At 34.2% G+C, this 11,202-nt stretch overlaps 1 pseudogene; it reads right to left on the bottom strand.

Moving 5' to 3' along the window:
- Nucleotides 1–581: 581 nt before the first annotated feature.
- Nucleotides 582–719, bottom strand: LOC145278516 (U2 spliceosomal RNA; annotated as a pseudogene).
- Nucleotides 720–11,202: the final 10,483 nt, after the last annotated feature.

Genomic DNA, 11,202 nt, shown 5'->3' with positions numbered 1-11,202 from the left:
TAATATCATCCAAGATCGCCAGGTATAGAAACACATGATAAACTCACATCTAATGAGATAGATTGGTATATATATATATATATAGTTTTGCCCGGGCGTAAAATACGCTTAAATATGATATTTTGATTGATTTAGATTTCGTATATATTATTATAGAGTCGTGATTTCAAAAGTAAAAAAAAAAGTATTTAGATTCCATCAGCGAGGATCGAAACCGAAACTGTAGCATTCAAAGCTGGTATCCTAAACACTGTACGAGCGTGATTAAAAATTAAGAATAAACTAAGATGAATGTAAACAAGACCGATAGCCATTAGTCGCCTGCTCTCGTGTAATGAATTAATACGTGAATGTAGGATTGACATGAAATTCTTAAAGATAAACTAAAATGACCGAAAAATGGACTGAAATGACTTAAATAAATAAATAGTAAATGACTTAGAATGACTTTAATGAACTTAAGGATGAATTAAATGACCTTAAGAATGACTTGAATGCTTAAAAAATAACTGGAATCCTTCAAACACAACTGGAATCATCTGGAGAATGACTTGAATGGCTTTGAGACTGACTGGTTGTAAAGTGGGTGATCATTTTACATTAAATTAATACCGAACAGTGATCCCCCACTTTATATCACAAAGTTACAAACGTAAGTACAGCATGTAGTAAGAACATATACTACACTTTGATCTTGGCCAAAAGGCCAAGAAAAGGGTATTTATTTGCTCCCTCACCGAGCAAATTAGGCACAAAGCCGATTTTTAATGTGATGAGTGAAGGGGAAATGGGGACCAACTCCCCGGGGAGTAGGGGAGCTGAATAATGACAATTGGTATGAAGGGTTGCCCCTACATCGACCAAGGTCTTATCTGTGGTGTCGCCCCCACATAGGGTCTTTGCTTACAGTATCTTCCGGAACAGATCATACACTTTGATCTTGGCTAAAAGTCCAAGAAAAACTTAAAAAGCTAAAAATAGCATCTATTAATAACAGATCTTTGATCTTAACCAAAAAGGACAAGCACAAAAGTGTTACGGACACACCGACCGACCGACACACCGACGGAGTGACTTATAGAGTCGCTTGCAGGCGACTAAAAATGTATAACAATTTTTTTCAATTTTGATCAATTTTTGACCCCTTAAAAGAAATTTTAACCGGCAAAGGATGAATAAAAGAATCCGATTTGAGACACTTACTGCGGCTCTTCAACTTTAATTTCGGTGGAGATACACACACACATTTTCACTTTTATAAATACGAGAGGCGTACAATAAGTAATGCCCCTGACGCACTTCCAGTTGTCTGATCTAGCTGAAATTTTCCAGGTGCAATGATATATATCTCTATAAGTTATGTGGCAAATTACAGCTCTGAACTGATTGTGGTTTTTGTTTTACAGGTGTTTGAAATGAGTCAGGTGTGAAATGGAGCCTGTTGAATGTCGAGCAGTGATCCGGTTTTTGTATTTGAAAGGACGCACACCACAGGTGACTTTTGATGAAATTAAAGAAACTTATGGTGATAATGCCCCATCATATAACCTTGTAAAACGTTCGCATCGTGGATTCAAACATGGCCGGAAGTCTGTGGAAACAGCTCCCAGACATGGTCGCCCCCCTTCTGCCATTGATGAGGCATGTGTCCGTCAAGTTGAGGCTGCCATTTTGGAAGACCGGAGCCTTACTATTCGCCAAATAGCCCAAAATGTCAAGATTAGTACAGCGTCTGTGGAAACTATCATTCATGATCATTTGCATATGCATAAGGTGTCTGCCAGATGTATTCCAATGTTGCTCACACCTTTCCAGAAGCGAGAACGCGTCGAGTGCTCGAGGATGAATTTGGAGATGTGCCAAGAAGATGAGTCAAAGTTTTTCAAAAGACTGATTACAGAGGATTAAACCTGGGTTCATCACTATGATCGAGAGACAAAAGTCCAGTCAATGCAATGGAAGCACTTGGACTCACCACCTCTAAAGAAGGCAAGGGTGCAGCCCTCCGCTGGCAAGGTCATGCTCACAATCTTCTGGGACCAGGACGGAATAGTGATGACAGCTTTCCTGGCAAAGAGTACCACAATTACAGGAACCTATTATGCTTCACTTTTGAAGAAATTAAGGGAAGCTATCAAAATCAAGAGGTGGGGCAATATCAGCAAAGGTACCCTCCTCCTGCAGGACAACGTTCCGGTCCACAAATCGCATGTCGCCAGATCAGAAGCACGGGCGTGTGGTTATGGAATCCTCCCCAACCCCCCTACTCTGACTGTCACCTCTTCCCAGCCATGAAGTTGTTTTTGAAAGGAAAGCGTTTCCCAGATGATGCAGCCTTGATTTCTGAAGTCACGTCGTGGTTGGAGGACCAACCTGGGGGGTTCTACAAAAACGGTCTCCAAAGCTGTATCAAACGATGGGAGAAATGCACAACTCTGGGTGGTTCCTATGTAGAGAAAGACTAATAATTGTGCCAAGTTTCGTTGCTCTACTACTATGGCAAGTGGGTCAGGGGCATTACTTATTGCACGCCTGTCGTGGGACAACAGACTAGGAAAAATCTGTAAAAAATAGTTTTTAAACAGTTTTAAAAGTTTAAAAAGTTAATTTTCAACTTTTTAATTAGGAGTTTATTTTTTAGATTCTCTTAAGAAAATAAAGGCTTAAAGATTTTTAAACAATCGGCATCTATACTGTATTATCAAGAAAAAATTGTAAAATATCATTTTTGAAAATCATTTCAAAATGGGGGCATTTTAACATAAAGTCGTGTGTGAATTAGAAATTAAATACACATAAGTATCACAGTATTTTTTATTTATTTTTTTGCAGACTGTTATCCTTATCTTTATAGTTGTTATTGTTTCACAGCGGTATCTGTCTGACCTTCTTCAGATGATTAACCACGACGTGAGAGGAATGCTGACTCTCTTAACAGTATTCTTAGTAATTACTGCGTTCCATAGTTGTAGTTTCACCGCGTTTTTCCCTACTAATCTTCTGGTCTGCTTTGGGTAGGATTGAAACCGGTATCTTCACGAAGTGCTCACCTGGAACGGTAAAGATTCAACATTTCTATCGAATGCGCCACGGACTCCAATTTAATCCAATAAAATAACTATGGAAGTAGCGTGACCTTTGAAAATTTCACAACGAGCTCTTTCATATGTAATATATTGATGTTGGCATTCTTTAAATGCCCGGTATAAATGGAGACGCTCTTATATTATTTTACCTATTTTGTTAAAACTGCAAAATTATTTATCAAAGCTAGCAGGAATGCTCGGCGTAGACCCGTCGTAAAGTATGATATTTTAATTCTTGCTGAATTTCGTATATGTTATAATAGAGGTAATCTTCTGTCAATTATTATATATTATAAAGTTGCGAGTTCAAAAATAAAAGAATATATCCATATGACTTGAGTGCATAAGCTTGAATCGAAACCGAAACCAAAACTTATAAATATATATATATGTATATATATGTGTGTATATATATGTGTATATATATGCCTATATATATATGAATATATACGTGTATATATGTATATATATGTGTATATATATGAATATATAGATGTATATATGCATATGTATGTATATATATATGTATATATATATGTATATATATATGTATGTATATATGTTTGTATATATATGTGTATATATATGCATATATATGTATATATGTATATATATGTATATATATGTATATATATGTATAGACATGTGTATATATATGCCTATATATATATGAATATATACGTGTATATATGTATATATATGTGTATATATATGAATATATAGATGTATATATGCATATGTATGTATATATATATGCATATATATGTATGTATATATGTTTGTATATATATGTGTATATATATATGTGTATATATATGCATATATATGTATATATGTATATATATGTATATATATGTATATATATGTATAGACATGTGTATATATGTGTATATATATGGATGTGTATATGTATATATGTATATATATGTATGTATATATATATACATATATACATACATATATATACACATATATATACACACATGTACATATATTTATTACACTTGTGCTCCTTCAACTATAATCGAAACCAAAACCAAAACTTATAAAAAATACTTGGTAAAATTATTTATTACTAGAAATGGAATTCCATAACAAACGACATTCACTTGGATGTAAGTGTGAAACGCTATCGTATGAAGTATTTCCATGGCAAAAGATATTCCTTGTAATTGTGAGTGTTCAAATGTGAACTATTTTTTTATGCTTCAAAAAATGAAATACAATCACTTTGGAACAACCTTTATTAATACCGAAGCAATTTCTTTGATAATTGAAAGAAAATAACAAGCCTTCGTAATAGTTATCAATGTGGGTGGGTGAGACTAGCACTACATCTCTGACGTTGGCAGCTCATGTAACATTTAGTGGAGAGGCTTACTATATTTACGTCGGTCGTTGTATAACCCGACATCTAGTTACTTGTACTCGATTACACGGTATCAGTGAGGCTCAAACCGTCAACTGACTAGTTTCTTCAACTACGTTAAACAATTAATACACCGAGATTTGCTATTGTTACCGACTAAAAGTCAATTCTGCAGATTTACTTTGAGCTGCCATTTTGTTTTCATGCGAAAAGAGACGGTCGGTTTCTAAAGGTCTTAATCGGCTAAGCAAGAAATATGTTCATAAAAGAGACACTTAATTGATTTTGCGAGTCGTGTAATGGAATTTAGCTTAACTGTTTACCATATCTTATAATTGGGAGAAACTGAAATGATTGTCCTCTGATCATCCGTTAACTTGATCAACGAATGGGCACAAATTGCATTTCGTGGTGAAATGTTCCGACATGGAATCTAATTTCTTGGTCCCTGATCTCGGATCGAAATTATGTTTATGGCGGTCGTTTGCACTTCAGCAATTTGCTAAACACTTATGGTTTCTTGGTGTCCTGATTGCATTATAAATCGATTTAGTACAAAGAATATTCGTTAAGATATCCATTTTGCATTGTTAAAGGCAAAAAAAGAAACATTTAAGCATTTCACTTTATTACGATGAACGTTTACCTTTCATGCAATTTTTTGGTCCCGCGACAAAAGGAGGGTGGATCTGGAAATTCATCCTTTTGCCTTCGTCTGTTGTTCTGTCCGAACTTTTCTCAAGTTGACACTGTTGTGCTTATTAAAATAACTGATGTTCTGTATTTTTATAAAACTTTCTGAAAAGTTATAACTAACTGATTTCTATATAATTTTGTTTCTCTATACTTCGCAATAATTCTTGGGTGTTTTGGAACTATTTTACCATTTTTTCTAAACATTTTTGTCCATGTTTATTTAGCTGTTTTGCATGGTGCTGAAATTAAATTTAAATATGTTAAGGCTTTGGGGACTTTTGGGGCTAAAAGGGGGGGAAGTAAATGTTGGATTTCGTCATTTTTTTTATGGTGCAGAACTCAAATTTACATATATCAATGCCTAAAACTGCATCGTTTGTTCATTTTCACCAGGATTTGACGTCCCCTGGGGATTTTGAGGTAAAACGGGGGTGCGGCACTCATGCTTCACTTGCTTTTGCTCTTTATCGCCTTACAAAGGATATTGCTACTTGAAACGTAAGAGACTAACATTTCAAATTGTAGCTAACAGGTGGCTATGGGGATTTGAGAGGCAAGATGCCTGTTTATATTACATGTAAACTTGAAGTTAATCCACTCAGCGAAACAGGAAATGAGTTCTAAAGTTCGAGTGAAGTTATTATTAAAGTAGAAAGTCTTATGGCATCCGAGAACATAAATAGTGAAAGGGTGGAACCTTGCTGCTTGTCACATTAGTTGGGAATATGTACATCGACGAGGCATAGGTGTTATGAGTTCATTAACATATTCCATTCAACATTTGTAAAGCAGATAGAAAAGTGAGACATTGCGGCGATGGAACAGACATAAAATATTGACTGACACTGCGGGATCTATTAAATTTGAGACTCTGTTTTTAAACCCTGTCTAAGCGTGATTAAACAGTGATAAAATAGTGATAGATATACTAGACCTAGATGGGTGCTATGACAAGGCGAATTGTGGTTTAGTAAATTATTGTTTACAAATATATACGCCTCAATATTAAACTTTTATATAGTTTACTAGCAAAAATACCCGTCGTTGACTGGATTCAAAAACAGCCTAAAGAAAATGGACGCTGATTCATAAAAGTAAGACATATTTCTATTCTATGGAGGTCAGGTGCGAACGAACACCCCATCATTTTATTATACCATATTTCTTCAAACTGAAACATAATTATCAAAGTATACTTACGCAAATAGATATGAAAAGTCTTTATAAAATCTGTGCCTATTTCCATTCCATGGAGGCCAGGCGCGAACGCAGGCCCACAATTTTATTATACCATCCCTATTTAAGTTAAAACATACTTATCAAAGTATTATTATGTACATCTATGTAAAAACACTTGTAAACTTTTTTTTTAATTTTTACATTTTTTTTATTTCCATACTTTGTGGACCAGGCGCGAACGCAGACTCCAGAATTTTAATGAACCACCGTTCTGCTACATCAAACATACCCATTTCTGTGTCTCGATACATCTTCCATCATTATATGAAATCAGTTTTTTTTAAATAGTCGACCACATAGGAGCTTATTCGTGACCAGGTATTTATTTGCTCCCCCATCGAGCAAATTACGCACAAGGCCGATTTTTAATGTGAGGAGTGAAGCGGAAATGGGGGTCAACTCCCCGGGGAGTAAGGGAGATGGATAGTGACAATTGGTATGAAGGGTTGCCCCTACATTGACCAAGGTCTTATCTGTGGGGTCGCCCCCACATATGGTCTTTGCTTGCAGTATCTGCCGGGACAGATACTACACTTTGATCTTGGCCCGAAGGCCACGGAGGTGGCCTAGTCGTGACCACACACACACACGCACACACATTCAGCTTTATATTATAGATTATTGTAAAATGATACATCTCTATAATACATAAATGTGCATGTATATATATATATATATATATATATATATATATATATATATATATATATGTTTATTCATACAAATGTTATTACCTACATTTATCCATGAATTTAGAAAAACTCGTAACCGAAAGCTCGTCCCTTTTTTGGTAGGAAGGAAAACTGGTCTATTTTTTAATAAATATCGATTGAATACACATATTATGACCGTACTTGAAGGAGATATTATTTTTAAGAGACTATATCCTCATAATATTTTTAAATACTTTGACTTGTTTACTATTGTTTTTAAAAAAATAAAAATAAGCGTTTATTCGGTAAAAAAAAAGAAAAAAGTAGCGTCGAGTGTTACGTGAGAACGAAAAATAATGGCCGACATGAGTGTATCACATCTTAGGGGTCTTGATATCGCTAACATATAAAAAAATGAAAGGAAATACCGAGGAAGATTTAGTTGTAAAAAGAGCCCCACCCTCCAAAAGAAAATTCTTTTTGAAAGAGACTATACCCTCCTAATATTCTTTGTTTTATATATATTTTTTACTTGTTTAATATTGTTTTAAAAGAATTAAATTGATTTTTCTAAATGTTCGTTTTTTACCTAGCTTTTTAAGTTTTTAGTGGTTCAACTTATTTTAAATAGTTTATTTAGTTACTTTTGAATTTAAAAATGTCTGACATGAGAGGATCACGTCTTAGGAGTCTCGATAATGCCTCAAAAATAGAAAAATAAAGAAAATTTTGATGTAGATATAGTTTTAAAACGAGTACCCCTCTTCCAAAAGAAAATAATTTTTATACTTCAGGTAATGTCCAAGATCACTGCTCGGAAAACAATCAAGCTACCGGAAGTGGATACGGTTTATTGTGTGACGAAACCGAACGGAAGGCACGAAAAACGAAATTATATATTTATAAACATAAATTACTTTCGTTTTTAGCATTTCTTGTGTTATTATGAAACAAACAAATAAACAAAAACACTTTTTGTATTTTCAAATAATAAAACTCGAAGTACAACAGAATTGTAATAGTTTAAAAGCGACGTGGGGCATTATTTTTTTAAACCTTATAAAAAAAGATCGACTATAATGTAAAAAGAAACAGGATCGACTAAAAGTAAGAAAAATAAATTGAAGAGGAAGAAGATCAACTAAAAGGGGGAGAAAGAGAAAAGAAAAGGGGGAACGGTGAAGAAACTTGAAGTACTTTTCGCCGACTGTCTTCAGAAGTAAATGTCGGAATGAAGTAATGTTGGCATGAAGTAATTTCTATGAGGGGAAAAAACACTGCGTAGAAATTAACCTGATGGCGCCTGTTTAAAAACGTTCAACGAACGTATGTAGTCCATCTGTTTGCAAAGAACAGGTCTGCAACAGTTTATTGTAAGCGCTTCCAAGAATCCGAGATGTTGAACAGACCTAGCCCTGTGCAAAATAAACCACTCCGGTGTGTACTCACCCGCAAATTTATTTGAACTGGTCAGGTGATCACCGATCGCGGTAGCAGAAACACGTGATCGTGCAGAGGAGTCTAACCTACTCTGTCGTATATATAAAGGGACATGTTGGGAAATTCTGACCTCCAATCTGTGACTCGTTCTGCCCACGTAGTCAGCTCCACACTGACACTTAAATTTATAGACGACAAGACTACTTTGAACGGTGGGCAAAACATCTTTCTGAAAGGGAGAAAAAAGTTTCCGAGTGGTAAAAACAGGGCGGACTAAAGTGGCGGGGAAACAATTATGGGTCTGGTGAACAATCTTTTTGATGATGTTATCACCTGCTGAACCCAACCATGGCAACTTTGGGTAAATCAGACACCGGGAAGGGCCTATGAATCTATTAGTATTAAAGTCCCCGACCTTGTTAGAAATTATCTTACTAACAATATGTCGAGGGTAGGCATTATCAAGAAAGATATTAAGTAGTTTTTTTTCTAATTTGGCATCTAACTTAAAAGTCGAGCAAATCATAAGTGCACGGTGGGTAAGGGCTTTAATGAGATTGATCTTCTTCTTAAGCAGAGTAAAAGGTTCTCTATTTTGTCTGTTCAACATCTCGGATTCTTTAAGGCCCTTACAATAAACTGTTGCAGACCTGTTCTTTGCAAACAGATGGACCACATACGTTCGTTGAACGTTTTTAAACAGGCGCCACCAGGTTAATTTCTACACGGTGTTTTTTTTTTAGGATGTGGTCCCCTCATAGAAATTACTTCATGCCAACATTTCTTCATTCAGGCATTTACTTCTGGAGACAGTCGGCGAAAAGTACTTCAAGTTTCTTCACCGTTCCCCCTTTTCTTTTCTCTTTCTCCCCCTTTTAGTCGATCATCTTCCTTTTCAGTTTATTTTTCTTACTTTTAGTCGATCCTGTTTCTTTTTACATTATAGTCGATCTTTTTTTTTTTTTATAAGGTTTTAAAAAAAATGCCCCACTTCGCTTTTAAATAATAAAAAAAATATTTTACTTAGAAAAATTAATTTAGGTTTAACACTTTTTGTGCTCACGAAACAACTAAAGCCACTTGTGCAGAATGCGGACGGCGGCCACCTTTCCTTGCTGCGTTTCATTAACTGTCGTCAGCTGACGCTTCACGGTCAAAAAAAATTTAAATTATTACTTTGTTGTTAACCCTTCAGAGTTGCTTTAATTCAAACAATGTTTCATTTAAATTATTTATTTCTTCGAAAAAAAAGAAGCTATTTTAGTTCATAAAACTCCAATGTTGCTTTTATTACAAAATTGTTTTATTAAAATTATATTTTCGTACGCAAGAGTTTTAAAGAAATGGTTTTACAATTATATATTGAGATATTTTTATACAAAGTTTTGTTTTTCAAATATTGTTCTGTTCGGAAAAAAATATTGTTTGTTACTTATTTGCGCATTATTTGATCAAGAAGAAATTGAAGTTATCGGCTTCTAACAATAGCCGACGCCTGCATAAGGCAGAAGTGCCCCCGAAATGGCTTAAACCGTACCCTACCTTCACCATATTAAGCATGGCTTTCGAAATACTAATGTTATTATTTCAGTGCGGTACCAAAAATGCATAAGTGCTGTATTTTCTTTTTTTTTTGTTGTTTCGTAATAACACAAGAAGTGCTTAAACAAAATTAATTCTTCTAAATAAAATTATTACTTTCTTTGATAATACGTAAGTGTTTTCTTTATTTTATTTTTGCTTCATAATAGCACAAAACGTGTTAAAACAAAGTATTTTTAAAATAAATATATGGTTTTGTTTTATGTGTCTTGATTCCGTGATCAAGTTTATCTTTGTAAAACAAGAGTTAAAAATAATTTTTAAAAGATATTAGTAGTCGCTTTTAAAAACAGAAACGTCATGAAATGTGTATTCAGTCGATATTTATTCAATAAGAGACCTGTTTTCTTACCTAGCAAAAATGGACAGGTTTTCCGTGTACGGGTTTTTCGGGTACGAGTTTTCAAGGCACCTTTATGCATACAGGTTTCTGAGACAATTCCTTTAAAAAAGCAACGCCATAGAGCCAGATCTTTTGCAATAACCATTACAAAAGTGCCGGTGCGATGACGCGCTTCCCCAAAGAGAAGTACATGCACATACATAGCCAATATCTGTTCAAATAAACATACTATAACTACGTTATGTTTGTCATTACACACTTTCTATAAAAAACTGAAATTTCTAAATCTTTAAACTTATAAATTATTGATATCCAAAGATGCGATTATCGTTATTTACTTTAATTCAGACTTTACAGCAAAATGATTGAATAAACATGCTTGCATAAACATGGCTGAGCCATACTAATCAGGTTGCATAAAACTGGCTGAGCGACACTAATCAGGGGTTTGTCTTTGTTTTTCTCTGTATGTGCGTAGTAATCTGTTTCTATTTATGAATCTATATCTACGTATGTTCTCTTATATTGGGAATAGTTTTCAATCATGAAAACATGACCCAACCGCTCTAATTAGCTATGCATATTTGTTTATATATATATATATATATATATATATATATATATATATATATATATATATATATATATGGGGGTGTATTTGTGTATGGGTATTCTTGTCTATATGTGCATGTATCTATTATGAAGATTCATATGTATTCTTTCATATTGATAAAATTTTCAGTTGATGTATATTATTAGTTGGCGATTTTTTCA

This window comes from Euprymna scolopes, chromosome 6, assembly GCF_053919585.1.
Source record: "Euprymna scolopes isolate OS-2025 chromosome 6, ASM5391958v1, whole genome shotgun sequence".
Classification (NCBI taxonomy): domain Eukaryota; kingdom Metazoa; phylum Mollusca; class Cephalopoda; order Sepiida; family Sepiolidae; genus Euprymna; species Euprymna scolopes.
The sequence above is the reverse complement of the archived record's forward strand: the minus strand, read 5'-3'. Positions and strand labels throughout refer to the sequence as shown.